The sequence below is a fragment of the Ranitomeya variabilis genome, chromosome 2 (assembly GCF_051348905.1).
Source record: "Ranitomeya variabilis isolate aRanVar5 chromosome 2, aRanVar5.hap1, whole genome shotgun sequence".
NCBI classification, from domain to species: Eukaryota; Metazoa; Chordata; class Amphibia; order Anura; family Dendrobatidae; genus Ranitomeya; species Ranitomeya variabilis.
Genome location: NC_135233.1, coordinates 345,443,087 through 345,466,230, shown reverse-complemented (window position 1 = coordinate 345,466,230; position 23,144 = coordinate 345,443,087). Strand labels below are relative to the sequence as shown.

At 42.1% G+C, this 23,144-nt stretch overlaps 1 protein-coding gene across 1 annotated transcript in view; it reads right to left on the bottom strand.

Moving 5' to 3' along the window:
• Window positions 1–16,058, bottom strand: part of LOC143803742 (NTPase KAP family P-loop domain-containing protein 1-like) — a 71,175-nt gene extending 55,117 nt beyond the window's left edge. Inside the window, exon 1 of the mRNA XM_077281516.1 lies at window positions 15,989–16,058. The gene's annotated coding sequence lies outside the window, so the exon portion shown is untranslated. The remainder of the gene's footprint in view (window positions 1–15,988) is intronic.
• Between the last annotated feature and the right edge of the window lie 7,086 nt (window positions 16,059–23,144).

Here is a 23,144-nt window from a genome sequence, read left to right as displayed (position 1 = left end):
CCTTATTAAATAGCGCTTTTCAACAAATTATTGACAGAGAGTTGAGATTTGGTTTAGGAATTGGCTAAAAATGTAATTATATTATATGATGTGTAAATAAGTTATACAATGTATTATTTATTAATATGTAATTATTTTATACAATATAATTCTACATATATATTAATATAGTATACATTAAATACTGTAGCATATTTGTATAAGTAGAGATTATATTAACTGTATTTTTATATGTATAGTAATAATTAAAATTTACTCCAGTAATAATAATTAGAATTACATTAAATACATTTATTAAATATATACATATGTATAACATATTTAAATTATTTTGTTTCTGAATAAATATGAAATTAATCTTATCTTTTATTTTTCCTTAGAGCTTTCATTTCAAAGCAGGAATTGAACAAAAAACCTCTTACATTTATGTTTTTATTTACACAGGAAGTTATAATAACTGCATGATTTTATATATTTAACACTTAAGAAAAAATCTATATATATAATTGTCTAAGAGTTTTTCTGTCTGTCTGTCTGTCCTGGAAATCCCGCGTCTCTGATTGGTCGAGGCCGCCAGGCCTCGACCAATCAGCGACGGGCACAGCATGGCGACGATGATGTCATAAAGGTTGCCTCGACCAATCAGCGACGGGCACAGTCTGCCGAGAATTCGCCTCGACCAATCAGCGACGGGCACAGTATCGACGTAGATGTCATAATGGTTGCCATGGCGACGATGATGTCATAAAGGTTGCCTCGACCAATCAGCGACGGGCACAGTCTGCCACGAATTCTGGAATCATCATAGTCCATATACTACGGGGACATGCATATTCTAGAATACCCGATGCATTAGAATCGGGCCACAGACTAGTAATACATAACTAACAATCTAAAATTTGTGTACTGTTATTTTTCTGTAACATAATTTAAAACTTGTTTTTTTCCACTGCATGGTGCACGACATGTCACACTCCTGTTTCAATTTAGAGCTGTAAGAAGAAGCTTTAGAATGGATTCAGTTGCAGGCCCTGTACCAGAAATAGCTGTGGAACAAATGCTCAAATTTTTTATGGATGAGTCCTATTCATAGGTTAGAACATAGCGTAATTGTAGATAGTGTTAGATAATATTTGGGGAATATTCAAATATATATATAAAAATATTAAATTTAATAGTTTACAACGCTCATTTATAATTAGGATACAATATTTTGGGTTAATATACATGTATTCTTATTCTTTGTATGTGAAATATGTAGTCTCAACTTATATGTGTGTCACAGTCTGAGTGACAGATGACAGATGAGCGTATGAGCAGCTGCTAAGAGTGAAGTTAATGTAAGAGTGAACTTAATGTAAGAGAGACTATAACGTGGAATGTGGAATGTGTATGTGCAAGTATGAAAGAGGCCTCATGATTTATGGTATGTTGGAAAAAACAGAAAAAAACAAAAAAACAAACTTGTGTTTATGAGAAATAAGATTCAGTTAAATTATTAGAATATTAAGATATATTTAAATATTATCTACTTAACATATAGTTCTATATTTCTTTAGTAATTATTATTTCTTGATTTAGTTAATAGTGAATAAGTGCAATCACACATCAATATGGTTCATGAAGAAAATCTACATTTAGAATAATTTTTCTAAATTATAATTTTTTGATATTCAGTGTTGTTTTTTTAGTTACATAGATGGATACACATCTTCGAACAAATATATGGCATAAGGCTGAAATGACGGTTATAAAATTAATTATTTTTTAATTTGGTTTTTACAAATTAATTTTTTAATAAAATAATATTTTTTGATATTAAGGGGGAAATGTGTTTTTGATCCTGATTACATCATCACATTTCATCAATACAGTTAGTCCTCGGGTTACAACGGTCTCGAGTTACATCGTTTCGTGGTTACGCTTTATACGATGCCTCATTCCGACTTACACGGTTTTGCGTCGTAAGTCGAACTACATGCAACTACGTGCAGTGGCAGAAGAATAGAGTCCAGTACTGTACACTGTACCCGGTTACACGAGGAAAACAAGTCTCCTGCACGCCATAACACCCTAATTATGTAGGGTACTGTGTTAGGATAGGTGTTTGGATAGGCTAAGTGTTTGCAGTACTGTACTGTTATTATGGTACCTGTATGAATGTATGGTCCGACTTACATCGAAATTCGGTTTACGACGCCGTGTAAGAACGGATCAACGTCGTAAGTCAAGGACTACCTGTACCTCTTTCACACATTTTAATAAAGAAGAAATATTAACCCCTTTCTGACGTACTATCCCGTCGAGGTGGGGTGGGCCCGTATGACCACCGACGGGATAGTACGTCCAGCGCGATCGGCCGCGCTCACGGGGGGGGGGGCGCGGCCGATAGCGGGCGGGTGTCAGTTGACTATCGCAGCTGTCATCCGGCACTATGTGCCAGGAGCGGTCACGGACCACCCCCGGCACATTAACCCCCGGCACACCGCGATCAAACATGATCGCAGTGTGCCGGCGGTACAGGGAAGCATAGCACAGGGAGGGGGCTCCCTGCGTGCTTCCCTGAGACCCCTGGAGCAACGCAATGTAATCACGTTGCTCCGAGGGTCTCTTACCTCCTCTCCCTGCAGTCCCCGGATCCAAAATGGCCGCGGCATCCGGGTCCTGCAAGGAGGGAGGTGGCTTACCGAGTGCCTGCTCAGAGCAAGCGCTTGGTAAGCCTGCAGCACTGTAAGTCAGATCGCCGCGTCTGTAATGACCCAACCTATAAAACTGTCCCACTAGTTAACCCCTTCAGTGAACACCGTAGGGGGAAAAAAAAAAACGAGGCAAAAAACAACGCTTTATTATCATACCGCCGAACAAAAAGTGGAATAACACGCGATCAAAAAGACGGATATAAATAACCATGGTACCGCTGAAAACGTCATCTTGTCCCGCAAAAAAAAGAGCCGCCATTAAAGAAAAAAATAAAAAAGTTATAGTCCTCAGAATAAAGCGATGCCAAAATAATTATTTATTCTATAAAATAGTTTTTATCGTATAAAAGCGACAAAACATAAAAAAATGATATAAATGAGGTATCGCTGTAATCGTACTGACCCGAAGAATAAAACTGCTTTATCAATTTTACCAAACGTGGAACGGTATAAACGCCTCCCCCAAAAGAAATTCATGAATAGCTGTTTTTTTGTCATTCTGCCTCACAAAAATCGGAAAAGCGATCAAAAACTGTCACATGTCCGAAAATGTTACCAATAAAAACGTCAACTTGTCCCGCAAAAAAAAAGACCTCACATGACTCTGTGGACCAAAATATGGAAAAGCTATAGGTGTCAAAATGTGGAGACGCAAAAACTTTTTTGCTATAAAAAGAGTCTTTTAGTGTGTGACGGCTGCCAATCATAAAAATCTGCTATAAAAAATGCTATAAAAGTAAATCAAACCCTCCTTCATCACCCCCTTAGTTAGGGAAAAATAATAAAATTAAAAAAAATGTATTTATTTCCATTTTCCCATTAGGGTTAGGGCTAGGGTTAGGGCTAGGGTTAGGGCTAGGGTTAGGGCTAGGGTTAGGGTTGGGGCTAGGGTTGGAGCTAAAGTTAGGGTTAGGGTTGGGGCTAAAATTAGGGTTAGGGTTGGGGCTAAAGTTAGGGTTAGGGTTTGGATTACATTTACGGTTGGGATTAGAGTTAGGGGTGTGTCAGGGTTAGGGGTGTGGTTAGGGTTACCGTTGGGATTAGGGTTAGGGGTGTGTTTGGATTAGGGTTTCAGTTAGAATTGGGGAGTTTCCACTGTTTAGGCACATCAGGGGCTCTCCAAACGCGACATGGCGTCCGATCTCAATTCCAGCCAATTCTGCATTGAAAAAGTAAAACAGTGCTCCTTCCCTTCCGAGCTTTCCGTGCGCCCAAACAGGGGTTTACCCCAACATATGGGGCATCAGTGTACTAGGGACAAATTGGACAACAACTTTTGGGGTCCAAGTTCTCTTGTTACCCTTGGGAAAATATAAATTTGGGGGGCTAAAAATCATTTTTGTGGGAAAAAAAGGATTTTTTATTTTCACGGCTCTGCGTTGTAAACTGTAGTGAAACACTTGGGGGTTCAAAGTTCTCACAACACATCTAGATAAGTTCTTTGGGAGGTCTAGTTTCCAATATGGGGTCATTTTTGGGGGTTTCTACTGTTTGGGTACATCAGGGGCTCTGTTATGATTTTCCCAATGGCAGGGAAATCAAAATAACAACGGACTAGCTCTCGGGTGATGGGAACTAAAGTGACCGTGACCTGAACCTGACACGACACTGGAAGTAGCCGGGGAGTGTTTCCTACGATGCCCTAGACACCACGCGCCAGCCGGAGATCTAACTACCCCTATCAGAGGAATATACAGGCCTGCCTTACCTCCAGAGATGAACCCCAAAAGGAGATAGCAGCCCCCCCACAGATATTGACGGTGAGTCAAGAGGAAAAGACATACGTAGGATGAACAGCAGATTTAGCACAGTGAGGTCCGCTTACTAGATAGCAGAAGTACAGGAAAGAGTCACTTCACGGTCAACTTCAAAACACTACTCAAAAACACCATCCTGAAATTACTTTAAAACTCCAGTGACAACTCATGCCACTGGAGTGGCAATTTCAGTCCACGAGAGCTTCCAGCTACAGAGAGTCACATTGCAAATAGCTGGACAAAAATAGCATTAACTAGAAACAAAATTCAACTTAGCTGAACAGGATCTTGAGGCAGGAGAATGCAACAGAATGCTACTGATACATTGTTGGCTGGCATAGGACCAGCAGCCAAGCAGCCTTAAATAGGAAACTCCCCTAATGGGTGTCAACAGGTGATCAAGGATAGAAGAAGGCAAATAAGTGGCACTACCATAAAACACCACCGGGGGAGCCCACAAACAGAATTCACAACAGTACCCCCCCCTTAAGGAGGGGGCACCGAACCCTCACCAGAACCACCAGGGCGATCTGGATGAGCACTATGAAATGCACGAACCAAATCAGGAGCATGAACATCAGATGCTGTCACCCAAGAATTATCCTCCTGACCATAGCCTTTCCACTTAACCAGATACTGAAGTTTCCGTCTGGAAACACGGGAGTCCAAGATCTTTTCCACCACATACTCCAACTCACCCTCAACCAGCACAGGAGCAGGAGGATCAGCAGACGGAACAACCGGCACCTCATACCTCCGCAACAATGACCGATGAAAAACATTATGAATAGTAAAAGATGCTGGGAGGTCCAAACGAAAGGACACAGGATTGAGAACCTCCAGAATCCTATAAGGGCCGATAAACCGAGGCTTAAACTTAGGAGACGAGACCTTCATAGGAACAAATCGAGAAGACAACCAAACCAGGTCCCCAACACAAAGACGAGGACCGACACGCCGATGACGATTAGTGAACTGTTGAGTCTTCTCCTGGGACAACTTCAGATTGTCCACAACCTGTCCCCAAATCTGATGCATTCTATCAACCACAGCATCTACTCCAGGACAATCCGAAGACTCCAATTGACCGGACGAAAAGCGAGGGTGAAACCCTGAATTACAAAAAAATGGAGAAACCAAAGTGGCAGAACTGGCCCGATTGTTAAGGGCAAACTCTGCCAATGGCAAAAAATCAAGCCAATCGTCCTGATCAGCGGACACAAAACACCTCAAGTAAGTCTCCAAGGTCTGATTAGTACGCTCAGTCTGGCCATTAGTCTGAGGATGGAATGCAGACGAAAAAGACAAGTCGATGCCCATCCTGGCACAGAACGCCCGCCAAAATCTAGACACAAACTGAGTACCCCTGTCAGACACTATATTCTCAGGAATACCATGCAAACGCACAACATTCTGAAAAAATAGAGGGACCAGCTCAGAGGAGGAGGGCAATTTGGGCAAAGGTACCAAGTGAACCATCTTGGAAAAACGGTCACACACCACCCAGATGACGGACATCCTACGAGAAACAGGAAGATCAGAAATAAAGTCCATAGAGATGTGCGTCCAAGGCCTCTTAGGAATAGGCAAGGGTAACAACAACCCGCTGGCCCGGGAACAGCAGGGCTTAGCCCGAGCACAAACATCACAAGACTGCACAAAAATACGTACATCTCGAGACAAGGAAGGCCACCAGAAGGACCTAGACACCAGATCCCTGGTGCCAAAAATTCCAGGATGACCTGCCAACGCGGAAGAGTGAACCTCCGAAATAACTCTACTGGTCCAGTCATCAGGGACAAACAGTCTACCAGGCGGACAGCGATCAGGCCTATCCACCTGAAACTCCTGCAAAGAGCGCCGCAGGTCTGGGGAGACAGCTGACAATATCACCCCATCCTTCAGGATGCCAGTAGGTTCGGAATCACCAGGCGAGTCAGGCTCAAAACTCCTAGAGAGGGCATCCGCCCTCACATTCTTAGACCCAGGCAGATATGAAACCACAAAGTTAAATCGAGAGAAAAACAACGACCAGCGCGCCTGTCTAGGATTCAGACGCCTGGCTGACTCAAGATAAATTAGATTTTTGTGGTCAGTCAAGACCACCACCTGGTGTCTAGCACCCTCAAGCCAATGACGCCACTCCTCAAATGCCCACTTCATGGCCAAGAGCTCCCGATTTCCAACATCATAATTTCGCTCAGCGGGCGAAAACTTTCGAGAGAAAAACGCACATGGTCTCATCACTGAGCAGTCAGGACCTTTCTGCGACAAAACTGCACCTGCTCCGATCTCGGAAGCATCTACTTCAACCTGGAACGGGAGCGAAACATCAGGCTGGCGCAACACAGGAGCAGAAGAAAAGCGGCGCTTAAGCTCCCGAAAGGCCTCCACAGCCGCAGAGGACCAATTAGCAACATCAGCACCCTTCTTGGTCAAATCAGTCAAAGGTTTATCAATGGCAGAAAAACCCGCTATGAATCGGCGATAGAAATTAGCAAATCCCAAGAATTTCTGAAGACTCTTTAGAGAAGTAGGTTGTATCCAATCACAAATAGCCTGAACCTTAACAGGGTCCATCTCCATAGATGAAGGGGAAAAAATATATCCCAAAAAGGAAATTCTCTGAACCCCAAAAATACACTTTGAGCCCTTCACAAATAGAGAATTAGCTCGTAAAACCTGAAAAACTCTCCTGACCTGTTGAACATGAGATTCCCAGTCCTCCGAAAAAATCAAAATATCATCCAAATACACAATCATAAATTTATCCAGATATTCACGGAAAATATCGTGCATAAAGGACTGAAAAACGGAAGGGGCATTCGCGAGACCGAAAGGCATTACCAAATACTCAAAATGGCCTTCAGGCGTATTAAATGCGGTCTTCCACTCATCCCCCTTCTTAATCCGCACCAAATTATACGCACCACGTAGATCGATCTTAGTGAACCACTTTGCCCCCTTTATGCGAGCAAAAAGATCAGTCAGTAAAGGTAACGGGTACTGGTATTTAACTGTAATCTTATTCAGAAGTCGATAGTCGATACAAGGTCTCAATGAACCATCCTTTTTACCCACAAAGAAAAACCCTGCCCCCAGTGGAGACAAAGAGGGGCGAATATGACCCTTTTCCAAAGATTCTCTGATATACTCCTGCATAGCAGTATGTTCAGGTACAGACAAATTAAACAAGCGACCCTTAGGAAATTTACTACCGGGAATCAACTCAATAGCGCAGTCACACTCTCTGTGAGGGGGGAGAGAATCAGTTTTAGGCTCCTGAAAGACATCATAAAAATCTGACAGAAATGCTGGGATCTCAGAGGGAGTAGATGAAGAAATGGGAACCAAAGGTGCATCCCCATGAATCCCCCGACATCCCCAGCTCAGCACAGACATTGATCTCCAGTCCAAGACTGGATTATGAATTTGTAACCATGGTAATCCAAGTACTAATACGTCATGTAGATTATATAACACAAGGAAACGAATAATCTCCTGATGGTCTGGGGAAAAATGCATAGTCACTTGTGTCCAATATTGTGGTTTATTGCTAGCCAAAGGTGTAGAATCAATACCCTTTAAGGGAATAGAAACCTCCAGAGGCTCTAAATCAAACCCACAACGCTTGGCAAAGGACCAATCCATGAGACTCAGAGCGGCGCCAGAATCCACATAAGCATCCACAGTAACAGATGATAAAGTACAAATCAATGTCACGGACAAAAGAAATTTAGACTGCAAGGTACCCATAGAAAAAGATTTATCAACCTTTTTATCAACCTTCTTTATGCGTTTAGAGAATGCTGATATAACATGAGCTGGATCTCCACAATAGAAGCACAACCCATTTTTGCGCCTGTAATTCTGTCGTTCGCCTCTAGACAATACACTATCGCATTGCATATGCTCTGGTGCCTTTTCAGAGGTCACCGCCAAATGATGCACAGGTTTTTGCTCAGAAGATACCGCCATATGGTGCACAGGTTTTTGCTCAGAAGATACCGCCATATGGTGCACAGGTTTTTGCTCAAAAGATACCGCCATATGGTGCACAGATTTTTGCTCAGAAGATACCGCCATATGGTGCACAGATTTGCGCTCCCGTAAACGCCGATCAATCTGGATAGCCAATTTCATGGCATCATTCAGACCTGTAGGCACAGGGAACCCCACCATGACATCCTTCACGGCATCAGAGAGACCTTCTCTGAAATTAGCTGCTAGAGCGCACTCATTCCATTTAGTAAGCACCGACCATTTACGAAATTTTTGGCAGTATATCTCAGCTTCATCTTGCCCTTGGGAAAGAGCTATCAAGGCTTTCTCAGCCAAAATCTCTAAATTAGGTTCTTCATAAAGCAACCCCAAAGCCAGAAAAAACGCATCTACATTTAATAACGCAGGATCCCCTGGCGACAATGCAAATGCCCAACTTTGTGGGTCACCCCGCAATAGAGAAATAACAATTTTAACCTGTTGCGCAGGATCACCAGCAGAGTGAGATTTCAGAGACAAAAACAATTTACAATTCTCTCTGAAATTCAAAAAACGGGATCTGTCTCCGGTAAAAAATTCAGGCATAGGGATCTTAGGTTCAGACATTGGAGCACGTATAACAAAATCTTGTAAGTTCTGGACCTTTGTAGCCAGGTTATTCAGACCTGCAACCAAACTCTGTGGATCCATGATTCAAACAGGTGTAACCAAAGCCATTCAGAGATTAAGAGGAGAGGAAAAAAAAAGGCTGAAGACTGCAGTTTAAGCAAGGAGTACAAATAAGCACTAAGGTGCACTTTCCAAACACAGAAGGAAAAAAAAAACCTTTTCATATCCTTTCCTGCTTTAGTGCATAGTTTTAACACATGTGGGCCGGCCAAACTGTTATGATTTTCCCAATGGCAGGGAAATCAAAATAACAACGGACTAGCTCTCGGGTGATGGGAACTAAAGTGACCGTGACCTGAACCTGACACGACACTGGAAGTAGCCGGGGAGTGTTTCCTACGATGCCCTAGACACCACGCGCCAGCCGGAGATCTAACTACCCCTATCAGAGGAATATACAGGCCTGCCTTACCTCCAGAGATGAACCCCAAAAGGAGATAGCAGTCCCCCACAGATATTGACGGTGAGTCAAGAGGAAAAGACATACGTAGGATGAACAGCAGATTTAGCACAGTGAGGTCCGCTTACTAGATAGCAGAAGTACAGGAAAGAGTCACTTCACGGTCAACTTCAAAACACTACTCAAAAACACCATCCTGAAATTACTTTAAAACTCCAGTGACAACTCATGCCACTGGAGTGGCAATTTCAGTCCACGAGAGCTTCCAGCTACAGAGAGTCACATTGCAAATAGCTGGACAAAAATAGCATTAACTAGAAACAAAATTCAACTTAGCTGAACAGGATCTTGAGGCAGGAGAATGCAACAGAATGCTACTGATACATTGTTGGCCGGCATAGGACCAGCAGCCAAGCAGCCTTAAATAGGAAACTCCCCTAATGGGTGTCAATAGGTGATCAAGGATAGAAGAAGGCAAATAAGTGGCACTACCATAAAACACCACCGGGGGAGCCCACAAACAGAATTCACAACAGGGCTCTGCAAATGCAACGTGACGCCTGCAAACCAATCCATCTAAGTCTGCATTCCAAATGGCGCTCCTTCCCTCCCGAGCTCTGCCATGCTCCCAAACAGTGGTTCCCCCCCACATGTGGGGTATCAGCGTACTTAGGACAAATTGGACAACATCTTTTGGGGTCCAATTTATCCTGTTACCCTTGTGAAAATACAAAACTGGGGGCTAAAAAATCATTTTTGTGAAAAAAAAAAAGGATTTTTTATTTTCACGGCTCTGCGTTATAAACTGTAGTGAAACACTTGGGGGATCAAAGCTCTCAAAACACATCTAGATAAGTTCCTTAGGGGGTCTACTTTCCAAAATGGTGTCACTTGTGGGGGGGATTAATGTTTAGGCACATCAGGGGCTCTCCAAACGCGACATGGCGTTCCATCTCAATTCCAGTCAATTTTGCATTGAAAAGTTATAACCTCATAAAGGGACAGTGGTCAGAATTGTAAAAATTGGCCCGGTCATTAACATGCAAACCACCCTTGGGGGTAAAGGGGTTAATAAGGTACTATTGGGTACAATAACATTAAGTATTATAAAAGTCATTTTTTCTCTAATGAAGGTTATTATATGCAAAGCTGCATAATTTCAATATTTTGGTAATCCAAGGTTATGACAACATCTAGATAATGGAAATATTAAAGGGAATGTGTTATTGAGATATAACTTCTGCATTTATCATCAACATATAAAGGCCGTATTCTTATTTTTATTCTCATATTATTATTGTTCATTTTTTCTTCCTTCAATTTTTATTCTTAATTTTTATTTTTTATCTCAAGAAGAAAAAAATCTATATTTAATAAAGTAATGTCTAATACAAGAATATTGCTTTATCAAATATGATCATATGGTTTCATTATAAGAAAAATGTTTCAATGCTGAGTTAAATAGAACAATTCTTTCACTCATTCATTTATTTATATATATATATATATATATATATATATATATATATATATATATATATATATATATATATATATATTCTTATTTTGGTTCATGGCTACACATTCTTACATATTTTTGGTCTAATAAATATAGTTTATTAATAAAGTTTTAGTAATAAAATACATGTTACATAAAAGACACACTGACATCTATGGGTTCAAAAATAAATTACACCTATAACATAAAAATGTCACATGAAGAATATGGTTAATAATGTATTATCATTTATTATTATTAACACTTTTTATTATTTTATTTTTTCCAAATATGAATTCCATATTAATATTTTGATAATAATTATATGGATATTATTGATTGCTATGGTAAGCTATGATAATACAAGCTAGGAAAATAACCAGATTTGGTATAGAATAGGGAATGAAGACTTCAATCAAGATACTGAAGACGTTAATAAAGACTTTTCATATTTTTAAATTCGATTGATTCTTAAAAGTTGCAAGAAGAAAAGCCGTTATCCAGAAGTTCCACAAGGTAACAATGCTATGATTTCTGAAAAATAATAGACTGTGTCAAATGCAATTCATGTCACCACTCACAACTACAGCATCCATCACTGACAACTATGAGTACAGTATCTAAATTGCCAACCACGGAGAGAAACTGTGTTATTATGTTTTATCATGTTCCAGTGGTTTCCTATCACCTATAAGACTTCCATGAAAGCTGGTGAACAATCAGGTAATTGTCAGGACGCTACAACCCTGACATGTGTCCTGTGCACTAAGGACTGGTTATGGTGCTATGTTTAGCAAGGAAGAATCAATGTAACCCTTGCTGTGCTAACCAAAGACGTCACACCAGTTCGAAGACCAATGCGGATGATATGGAGATTCCAGATGATTTCCAAGGCGCGCCAATGTAAGTCCAGGTCTCTAACGGTGACACTGCACAGATATTAAAGCTACATTTCATCTATGAACTTTGTTTTCTTATCAACATTTGAATTTATGGACATTGACACATGACACACAGTCTCTACAATATCTACATGCTATCATCTATTTCAAAAGAATTATAATATTGTTTTAAAAGAACCAAGAAGACGACATCAAAATGAAGACCAGATGACATCAGATGATGATCAGACCTGAGATGCTTCAAGTAGATATAGGGAAGTATAAATATATATATTTTATATAAATATTAGTCACGGCTTACCATAACATGAATTTACATATCATTATATTATTGGGTACATATAACAATATTATTATTATTCATATTATGAACATTAAATTATTTTGCCAAAGAAGAAGAAAAGAAGAAAGAAGATCTTATTAATATGTTTACTTTGAGGGTTCCAATCAATGTTTGTCACCCTCAAAAGGGGGAATTGTTAAATATTAATTATTAATTGAATTATTCTTATTCAATCCTGTACTGAGCACATTGCTTCTTGCTGACATTACAAAGGGCTATTTCTGTGCATGAAGCTCAGAGTATATGTCAACTCCATATAAAGGGCAACACGTGGTCTGTAGGACACATATATAAACGTCTCTTAGGAGGGTGTGGGGGCTTTTTGTCACGTGGGGGCTGTCACCCCCTGCCTTCACCATCATTCTCCATGGACATCAGACAAATCACACAAGAAAGCAACAGCTGGTAGCCATGATGACCTTCAGATTTCACACAGACAGACGGCTTTTACCATTCAGAACTTTGGGAAAGATGAGTATCAAGTGCTGATATCTACACATGGACAATCTGTTCGTAACTATTTAATCTATTTTATGTTTTGCTGCAATGTGGTTTTTCTGTGGACAATTCAATAAACCACTACCTTTTTTATGAGAATATCATGACATTTTACTTTAAGAGTAATGCACCTGGTGAATAGTCTTGATTAAATAAATGTGCGAAAATAAGCATATTTAACACAATGGCATTTAACATGCCCTTCCGGCAATCGTGCCAGAAATCCGCCCACTGGTGACCCCCTTCACGTGATCGAGGGTCATCGATGGATTGCCATGACAGCCAGAGATCTCCTGGAGACCTCTATGGTTATCACTGCCGGCTTGCTGTGAGCACCGCCCAGTGGTCGGCACTCATTGCAAGTGCAAAAAAAAGGTTTTAAAATCTAACAAAAAAGCCAAACAAAAAACAAGTGTGAGATTGCACTTTTTTTTGCAATTTCACAGCACTTGGAATTTTTTTTCCCGTTTTCTAGTACAAGACATGGTAAAGCCAACAGTGTCATTCAAAAGTACAACTTGTCCTGCAAAAAAAAAAGCCCACATATGGCCATATTGACGGAAAAATAAAAAAGTTATGGCTCTGGGAAGCAGGGAAGCAAAAAACGAAAATACAAAACCGAAAAAAAAGCACCAGTCATGAAGGGGTTAAAGTGAGATCTGCAGACAGCTTAATTTCAACCCAACAAATTGAGAAAGTGGGATACGGTGGGCTGTCTAACGTTTTGCAACAGAAAAAAATTATATCCTTTTTTTAATGTGCCTTAGGTCTTCAGACAGTTTCATATCACCACAGCACTAAATGACGGGCTAAATGGTGGGATACAGCGGGCTGTTTCACATTTACCAGTGAAAAAATATTAATTAGAATGCTATACTCGTGCATGAAGCACAATAGAACCAGTGCACAACACACTTTTGTCTGTCTGTGGACCTCAGTAATGGCAAAAAAAAATGCTGGCAGGTAAATTTTACAGCCACTTTGGACACTAGCTAGCTACACTATCTGACTGATTTACAACCGCCTGGCTAACTGGCTAAAATCTTGCTAACAGTGGCAGCATCAGGAGCAGTCTCTCTGCGCTGTTACAGTGTCAAAATAACGCTAAAACAAGATGTCCACTCTTTATATGGAGAGGGACATGTGACTTCAGCAGCCAATGACACAAGCCGTTGTATCAGGACATTGTGGATGTTTCCTGCGCCCTGATTGGCTAGTCGCAATGTGCACACATAAAATTAGGGAAAAAAAGTTAACAAGAATGCCGCGCCTCTGAGCTCTGCAAACCCCCTCTGCAAAACGCTCATGATACAACATCATCGTTGCAAAAGTGCTTAAAATACTTTTATGGCAACGCAAATATTTTCCTGCACTTTTTACTGAATGTTACCGATTTTTACTGATTTTATAAAATTTTGCTTGTGTTTCCGATCACGAACCCAAATGCACCATATTCGTGATGAATTTATGTTTGGTGATCGTTTTCCGAACTAATTCGCTCATCACTAGAAATAACTAGGTCAGAAACAGCTGTGAGATGGAGCAGCAAACATACGCTGTGACCAAAACACTGCTACCTCACGATCGTCTGCACATAGCCTTAAACTTCATTTTTGTATACAGCGTAGCACATGTCCAGGGCCGGACTGGCCATTGGGCAGTTCTGGCAAATGCCAGGAGGGCCAGTGCCAGTAGTGGGCCGCTGCAAGCTGTGCTGTTGTCAGCGGCGCCAGTGCTGGCTCGCCCCCCCGCCAGCACCGCCGCATTAAACTATACTGGTGTCATAGACGCCGATACAGTTCAATGCAATGATGGAAGAGAGAGCGTCTCCCTCTCCCATGATTCCCCGCTCTGCCTCTGACACTGCAGGTGTGCGATGACATCAGCTGCAGCTGCCAAGACTGGAGCAGGGAGCAGTGCGGGCACGAGGAGAGGTGAGGAGTGTGTTTTTTTTTTAACTGGACTGTAGGGCAATTCTCGGGGGGGGGGGGGGGTGTGCAGTATACTACTATGTGGGCTGTGCAGTATACTACTGTGTGGGCAATGCTGTATACTACTACGCGGGCTGTGCTGTATGCTACTTTGTGGGCTGAATACTACTACGTGGGCTGTGCTGTATACTACTTTCTTTTTTTATAATCTTTATTTTTTTTTTATATAGCGCTAACATATTCCGCAGCGCTTTACAGTTTGCACACATTATCATCGCTGTCCCCGATGGGGCTCACAATCTAAATTCCCTATCAGTATGTCTTTGGAATGTGGGAGGAAACCGGAGTACCCGGAGGAAACCCACGCAAACATGGAGAGAACATACAAACTCTTTGCAGATGTTGTCCTGAGTGGGATTAGAACCCAGGACTCCAGTGCTGCAAGGCTGCAGTGTTATCCACTGAGCCACCGTGCTGCCCGACTATGTGGGCTGTGTTATATACAACGTTTGCTGTGTTATATACTACGTGGGCTGTGTTATCTACTACGTGGGCTGTGCTATATTATGCAGGCTGTGCTATATACTATGCGGGTTGTGCAATATACTATGCGGGTTGTGCTATATACTATGCGGGCTTTGCTATATACTATGGGGGTATATTATATTCTATGGGGGAGGCCGTGTTATATACTATGTGGCTGTCCTATATACTATTGTGGGGGGTATATTATATTCTATGGGGGAGGCTGTGTTATATACTATGGGGGTATATTATATTCTATGGGGGAGGCTGTGTTATACACTATGAGGGGCTGCATTATATTCTATGGGGGCTACATTATATATTATGGGGAGGTGGGTTGTATTATATTTTATGGGGGCTAGATTTTATGAGGGATGATATCATACTCTTTAATGGGGCTGCTTTATATTCTATGGAGAGGTGGGCTGTACTATATTCTAATCGGGGCTACATTATATTCTATGGGGGGCTGTATTTTATTTATATTCTATGAGGGGTGATTGCATCATACTCTATAAGGGGGCTGCATTAAACTATGAATATGTGTTCTTGTGATCATATAGCTCAATGGTTGTGTGCAGAGTAAGGAAAGATTTAGTGCTCAGTAACAGAACAATGGAGTCCATAGAGATGTTATCAAATGAATGGAAGTTTACATTTAAAAATAGACTTTCACTTTCCTTTTGTTCATAACATATGACATAAAAAAATGAAAATTTAGTTAAAAGCACAACCCAGATATATAAATATTATACCGTACTTACAGTCAGAACTCGATGCAAACTTGACCTAGAAATAATGGATACAGGTGGATTCTGTCATTGGATTGAGTTACCTCCTGTTAAACACATGTAAATTATCCTTAGGGGTGTGGAATTCCAGAGAACTAATTATCTTGTAGAAACAAATAAAAAGCTCACAATGCCAATATTGTTCCGGATACACCAGAAAGTTGATGAATGGGTGCCAATTCCTGCTGGTGAAGCTCAACTGTTGTAGAACCGAAGAAGGAAAAGGATTTTCTGGCACTTTCATCCATTCTTTTGTATCATTAATTATCTTGCATTTGGCTTGAATAAGGAGCCAGTTTTTAATGTAATCATTCATTTTATGGGTGTAGACAATTTGGCTAAATTAATCTCAGGTGCTATAATATTACATGTGTTTTAGAAGCTAAAACTTCAACTCAACATTTTTTGCCACCCAAGGAAAAGCTAGCACTGTGTTCACATGCCCACGTCCTGAGAAAGGAGAGTGTCCATGGCCAGATTACCCTCATAATAATGTTTCGTGTGGTTGGTGAGCCGCCATTGGCCTTGTCTATTTCTTGCCAGCAGGTCCTATTTTAGGCAGCTCCACCCACCAGTCTTTGCTCGAACATGTTCCCTGCCCAGTTAGCCCCTGTGCATGCATCCTCATGTGTTCAACTTCCAGCCTGTTTACCTGTCCTGCCTGACCTGTCTACCTGACCTCTCCGCTCATGACTCGGTTATGTTTTTTTTATCCTATGGTGACTGCTCCAACTTTAGACTGTCTGACTTTGCCTCTGTCTGGCCCCTCTGTACCACGCACTCATATCTCTGACCCTTCGGTCAGCTGCTGCAATCCCAAGGACTGTCCTGGAGTGGTACCTGTGACCAAGCCTAATCTAAAAACCAGTGGCTGTAGTGAACACCAGGTAGTCGCTTAGTCATGCCCCTCCAGAGTAAGCACAGGACCATAGTGCAGCGGGTTCACAACCACCAGCGTTACACTTTATACTGCTATTGTGTCCATCTCCTCCACAATTTCTTATTTATCAAAGGAGGAAAATGTTGACCTCTTAAATGTTTTTCCAGAAAAATGTGTTAAATTGAGTGGGTGAACTGATATCCATGCTGTCAATCAGCATGATTTTGGCAGTCACACCCCTTCGACAGACAAGCTCAGAAGAGGAACAGCTGCTGTATTGACGTGGAGTAGCTGAATCTCAGGAGAGGTCAGTGACCGCTCTGAGCCGGAGACGGATAGAACAGGCAGGAGGTTTGCAACTACCTGCCAATTATTTTTTTGACTCATAGTAAAAAAAAAATATATAGTCCTGGAAAAAACCCTTTCATTGTTTCCGCCATCTACATTCTACCTTCTCTTTCATGCCTGAACCACATTTGACCCATGTAATAATTTGGCTTGTCAAATTTATAATTAAAAAATATAATACATCCGGTAGTGGATTAAGAGCAGCCAAGGCCCCAAGCAGTTTAGAAGGCACGCCCCTCGCAGCACCCGATGTATCGCATCTAGTTTTAAATTAGAAATGCTTACGTTAATTTTTTTTTTTTTTACTTGTTTGGTAGATTTTCCAAGCTGTTTCCATGACAGAATCCACCTGAAACAGATGTTGTGTGCACATAGCCACTCACAGTTACAGTGCATGTTCCTCCCTCCTGGTTGGTACTGTGTATATGAGCTCATAACTTGGCAGGCACTGTGTATGGGGACTTTTCCAAATTTTATGTATTTCCATGTCTGACAAATACCCCTATCACTACTCTAAAAGGACAAAGTTATATATTTTTTTGCTTATTGATATAATAGGCATGAACCCTCATTCCTCAAATATTGTGTATTTTTCTGGAGTGCATTGGTTTACATACAAGGGCTCATTATTTGTTTATATGACCATATTATAGGTTTGATCCTCTTGCTACTTGTGTCTAATAAGTACAATATTTGGAACTATGTCTCACTGATGTCCTGAAAGTGTTGGGTCTCTTTGTCACTGTACCTATTTTATACCTTATAAAGTGTATGCACTCTCTCTGTAATTAATGAAGTATATACATTTTTATATCAATTGCTGCTTTTTGCTACCTATTTATTTGGGTAATACTACACCAATAGCAGAAGCATCCACTTCAAGGAAGAACGGTCTGTTTAGATCAGGATGGTGCATGACTGGAGTAGTAGGAAAACAAGACTTGAGTTCCTGAAAGCCTTGAACACCAGATCCTGACCAGTTCTGGGAATTAGTGCCCTTCCGAGTTAAGACCGTCAATGGAGCAACCACTTGAGAGCAATTTTTATCTGGTGGCAATAATTAAGAAAGCCAAGGAATCTTTTGAAAGCTTTGAGACCAACTGGCTGTGGCCCATCCAATATGGAGGAAACTTTTTCTGAGTCCAAAAGAAGATGGCCAAATGAGATGATGTAGCCGAAGAATGGAAATTCCTGTTGCTCAAACAGACATTTCTACAACTTGGCATATAGGTGGTTTTGTTACAGTCTCATTAGAATGGAGTGGGCATGAAGGCTATGAAAGTCAACGTCTCTGGGTTAGATTAGAATGTCGTCTAGATTGTGAAAATGGTGGGTGTGGACCCACTGAGCCACTGGCCGGGCTTTCCCTGGAGGGGTTTAACTAAGTGAATGCCTATGCAAAACTCTGCAGGACACAGTGGTTTTAAATTCCTACAGAGTCTGGCCATACCTCCTTATAGCCGGGTGGAGGCACTACAGCAACAGGAGCATGTAGCATTGCTGGAAGTGATGCACGAGGCAGGTCAGCGAGATGGTTTGACACTGGGAGGAGCAGAGCAGTGTATACAGTGAGTAGGATGATGCTTACAAACAGTGCAAGTGGAGAAAACACCGTGTGCACTGCTATAATAGGTGCAGAGACTAGGTACCCAAATCCTTTACAGATAGAAAGAAGAAGTCTCGCACTCAACTTAAGTATTTTTGCTGATTTTATTTGGTGCTAATGTAGCACTGGGGAAACGTTTCAGCCTCAAATAGGCTTTCGTCAGTCACTACAGTCACATAAACAAAAAACAAAATATAGTACAATATAATACAGTGTATCCAAAAACCAGGTATATTTTAAACAAAACAAGGTATATACAATATAATCAAGGAGCCATTTAGGAGAAATAATGGAGAAAACATTGTATCAGAGCATAACCGTATGCAGTATTCTCGCTCAAAGAACATGATCAACTGTGAATGAGACACATTTATGGGAGAAACACATACCGTATTGTGTCTTTTTTTCTTTTCTTTTAGACACCTACAATTGTTTGTATACCGATCAATGTTGTGCCTACATAAGTGCAATGAGAGAAAGTGAGAGAAACATGGTGTATAACATAGTGGACCGAAGTGATGCGCCGGGTAACATACCAGGTGGAGCAGTGATACTTACAGCAAATTATTGCTTGGTTAGAGCATATGTAAATAGCGGGAACAAAACCACTCAAAGGATTATATAACTCTAAATGGGGAAAGAGGGAGGAGGAATGTGAATACATGCCTATAATTACGTGTTGGATATGATATATTAGAACTAGGTGACCCTATATAGGTAATTGTACCTTTAATGGGCAAGCCCATGTAGAAGGAGACATATATCAGATATGACCGGCTGGGAGATCCGTGGGCTGGAGAAGACATAAGTGAGACTCAGTGGATCTATGAATACCAGGAGCGGTGTATCTGGGGCCCATAGTGTGCACATACCTGAGGAGACGCCGCTGTAGAGTGGACCTGATCCAAGCAGACGCGGTATCCACCGCTTGTCTGGGGACCGTGTTATGCGCGGCGCTGTTTTATCTCCAGTGTGCGTCTGACCAGAAGTGACGTTCTAAGATGGCGGCCGGACCGGAAGTGCCCGGCTCTGTATGTCAGATAGATGCATGCGTTCCACGGTCACCATGGAGATGTGTGCCAGTAAAAACTAGCGGTATTACTACTAAAAGGAACCGTTTGTGTTAGTCCATTATCATGATCTCTGCAGGCAGAGATCATAGCAAGCCTATAGAGGGACAAGCTCTCGGAAGATGGAACTATACTGACCATGAACTAAGCCTGCCGCGCAACTAGAAATAGCCAGGTAGCATTTCCTATTTATCGCTAGATGCCCAGCTCTGGCCTAAGACCTAAATAGCTAGCAGAGGGAAATATAAGACCTGGCTCACCTCTAGAGAAATATTCCAAAGAAGACAGTAGCCCCCCACATATAATGACGGTGAGTTCAGATGAAACTACAAACGCAGCAGGAAAATAGTCTTAGCAAATTTGAGGTCCGCTTACTAGATAGCAGAAGACAGATAGTATACTTTCATGGTCAGCAGAAAAACACTAACAAAACACCATCCAGAGATTACCTTAAACTCTGGCATTAACTCATAACGCCAGAGTAGCAATCCCTGATCAACGAGAGCTTTCCAGACACAGTAACAAAACTTCAGCTATGAACTGGAACAAATAGGCAAAACAAAACATGGACAAAAGTCCAACTTAACTAGTAGTTGTCTAGAAGCAGGAACAAGCACTGAGAGGCATCAGATAACATTGTTGACCGGCAAGAAACCACCAGAGAAATGAGCTTAAATAGCGACACCCACTACTGATGGAACCAGGTGAAACAGGAAAGAGGATGACAAGTCCAATTCCACAAGCGGCCACCGGGGGAGCCCAGAATCCAAATTCACAACAGTACCCCCCCCTCAAGGAGGGGGCACCGAACCCTCACCAGATCCACCAGGGCGACCAGGATGAGCCCTATGGAAGGCACGAACAAGATCAGAAGCATGAACATCAGATGCATTGACCCAAGAATTATCCTCCTGGCCGTAACCCTTCCAGTTGACCAGATACTGGAGTTTCCGTCTGGAAACACGAGAGTCCAAAATTTTCTCCACAACGTACTCCAACTCACCCTCAACCAACACCGGAGCAGGAGGCTCAACTGAAGGTACAACAGGTACCTCATACCTGCGCAATAACGACCGATGAAAAACGTTATGAATGGAAAAGGACGCAGGGAGGTCCAAACGGAAAGAAACAGGATTAAGAATCTCCAATATTCTATAAGGGCCGATGAACCGAGGTTTAAACTTAGGAGAAGAGACCCTCATAGGGACAAAACGAGAAGACAACCACACTAAATCTCCAACACAAAGCCGAGAACCAGCACGACGATGACGGTTGGCAAAACGCTGAGTCTTCTCCTGGGACAACTTCAAATTGTCCATAACCTGCCCCCAGATGTGATGCAATCTCTCCACCACCGCATCCACTCCAGGACAATCCGAGGATTCCACCTGACCAGAGGAAAACCTAGGGTGAAACCCCGAATTACAGAAAAACGGGGACACCAAGGTGGAAGAACTGGCCCGATTATTGAGGGCGAACTCTGCCAATGGCAAAAAAGCAACCCAATCATCCTGGTCAGCAGAGACAAAACACCTCAGATATGTCTCAAGGGTCTGATTAGTCCGCTCGGTCTGGCCATTAGTCTGAGGGTGAAAAGCAGATGAAAAAGACAAATCTATGCCCATCCTAGCACAGAATGCCCGCCAAAATCTAGACACAAATTGGGTACCTCTGTCAGAAACAATATTCTCAGGAATACCGTGCAATCGGACAACATTCTGAAAAAACAGAGGAACCAACTCAGAAGAAGAAGGCAACTTGGGCAGAGGAACCAAATGGACCATTTTAGAGAAACGGTCACAGACCACCCAGATGACAGACATCTTCTGGGAAACAGGCAGATCTGAAATAAAATCCATCGAGATGTGTGTCCAAGGCCTCTTAGGAATAGGCAAGGGCAACAGCAGTCCGCTAGCCCGAGAACTACAAGACTTGGCCCGAGCACAAACGTCACATGACTGCACAAAGACTCGCACATCTCGTGACAGAGAAGGCCACCAGAAGGATCTTGCCACCAAATCCCTGGTACCAAAAATTCCGGGATGACCTGCCAATGCAGAAGAATGTACCTCAGAGATGACTCTGCTGGTCCAATCATCCGGAACAAACAGTCTATCAGGCGGACAACGATCCGGTCTATCCGCCTGAAACTCTTGCAAGGACCGCCGCAGATCAGGAGAAACAGCCGACAAAATTACTCCCTCCCTAAGGATACCTGTGGGTTCAGAATTACCAGGAGAGTCCGGGTCAAAACTCCTAGAAAGGGCATCTGCCTTAACATTCTTAGAACCCGGTAGGTATGACACCACAAAATTAAAGCGAGAAAAAAATAAAGACCAGCGCGCCTGTCTAGGATTCAGGCGTCTGGCAGTCTCAAGATAAATCAAATTTTTGTGGTCAGTCAATACCACCACCTGATGCCTAGCCCCCTCGAGCCAATGGCGCCACTCCTCAAACGCCCACTTCATGGCCAAAAGCTCCCGATTCCCAACATCATAATTCCGCTCTGCGGGCGAAAATTTGCGAGAAAAGAAGGCACAAGGCCTAATGACGGAGCAGTCGGAACCTTTCTGCGACAACACTGCCCCAGCTCCGATCTCCGAAGCGTCAACCTCAACCTGAAAAGGCAGATTCACATCAGGCTGACGCAACACAGGGGCAGAGGCAAAACGGCGCTTAAGCTCCTGAAAGGCCTCTACAGCATGAGGGGACCAATTAGCAACATCAGCGCCTTGTCTGGTCAAATCAGTCAGTGGTTTAACGACATCCGAAAAACCAGCAATAAATCGGCGGTAAAAGTTGGCAAAGCCCAAAAATCTCTGAAGACCCTTAAGAGAGGAGGGCTGAGTCCAGTCACAAATAGCTTGCACCTTGACGGGATCCATCTCAATGGAAGAGGGAGAAAAAATATACCCCAAAAAGGAAATTTTCTGGACCCCAAAAACGCACTTAGACCCCTTCACACATAAAGAATTAGACCGCAGAACCTGAAAAACTCTCCTGACCTGCTGGACATGAGAGTCCCAGTCATCAGAAAAAATCAGAATATCATCCAGATATATTATCATAAATTTATCCAGAAAATCGCGGAAAATATCATGCATAAAAGACTGAAAAACTGAAGGGGCATTAGAAAGACCAAAAGGCATGACCAAATACTCAAAGTGGCCCTCGGGCGTATTAAATGCGGTCTTCCACTCATCCCCCTGCCTGATCCGCACCAAA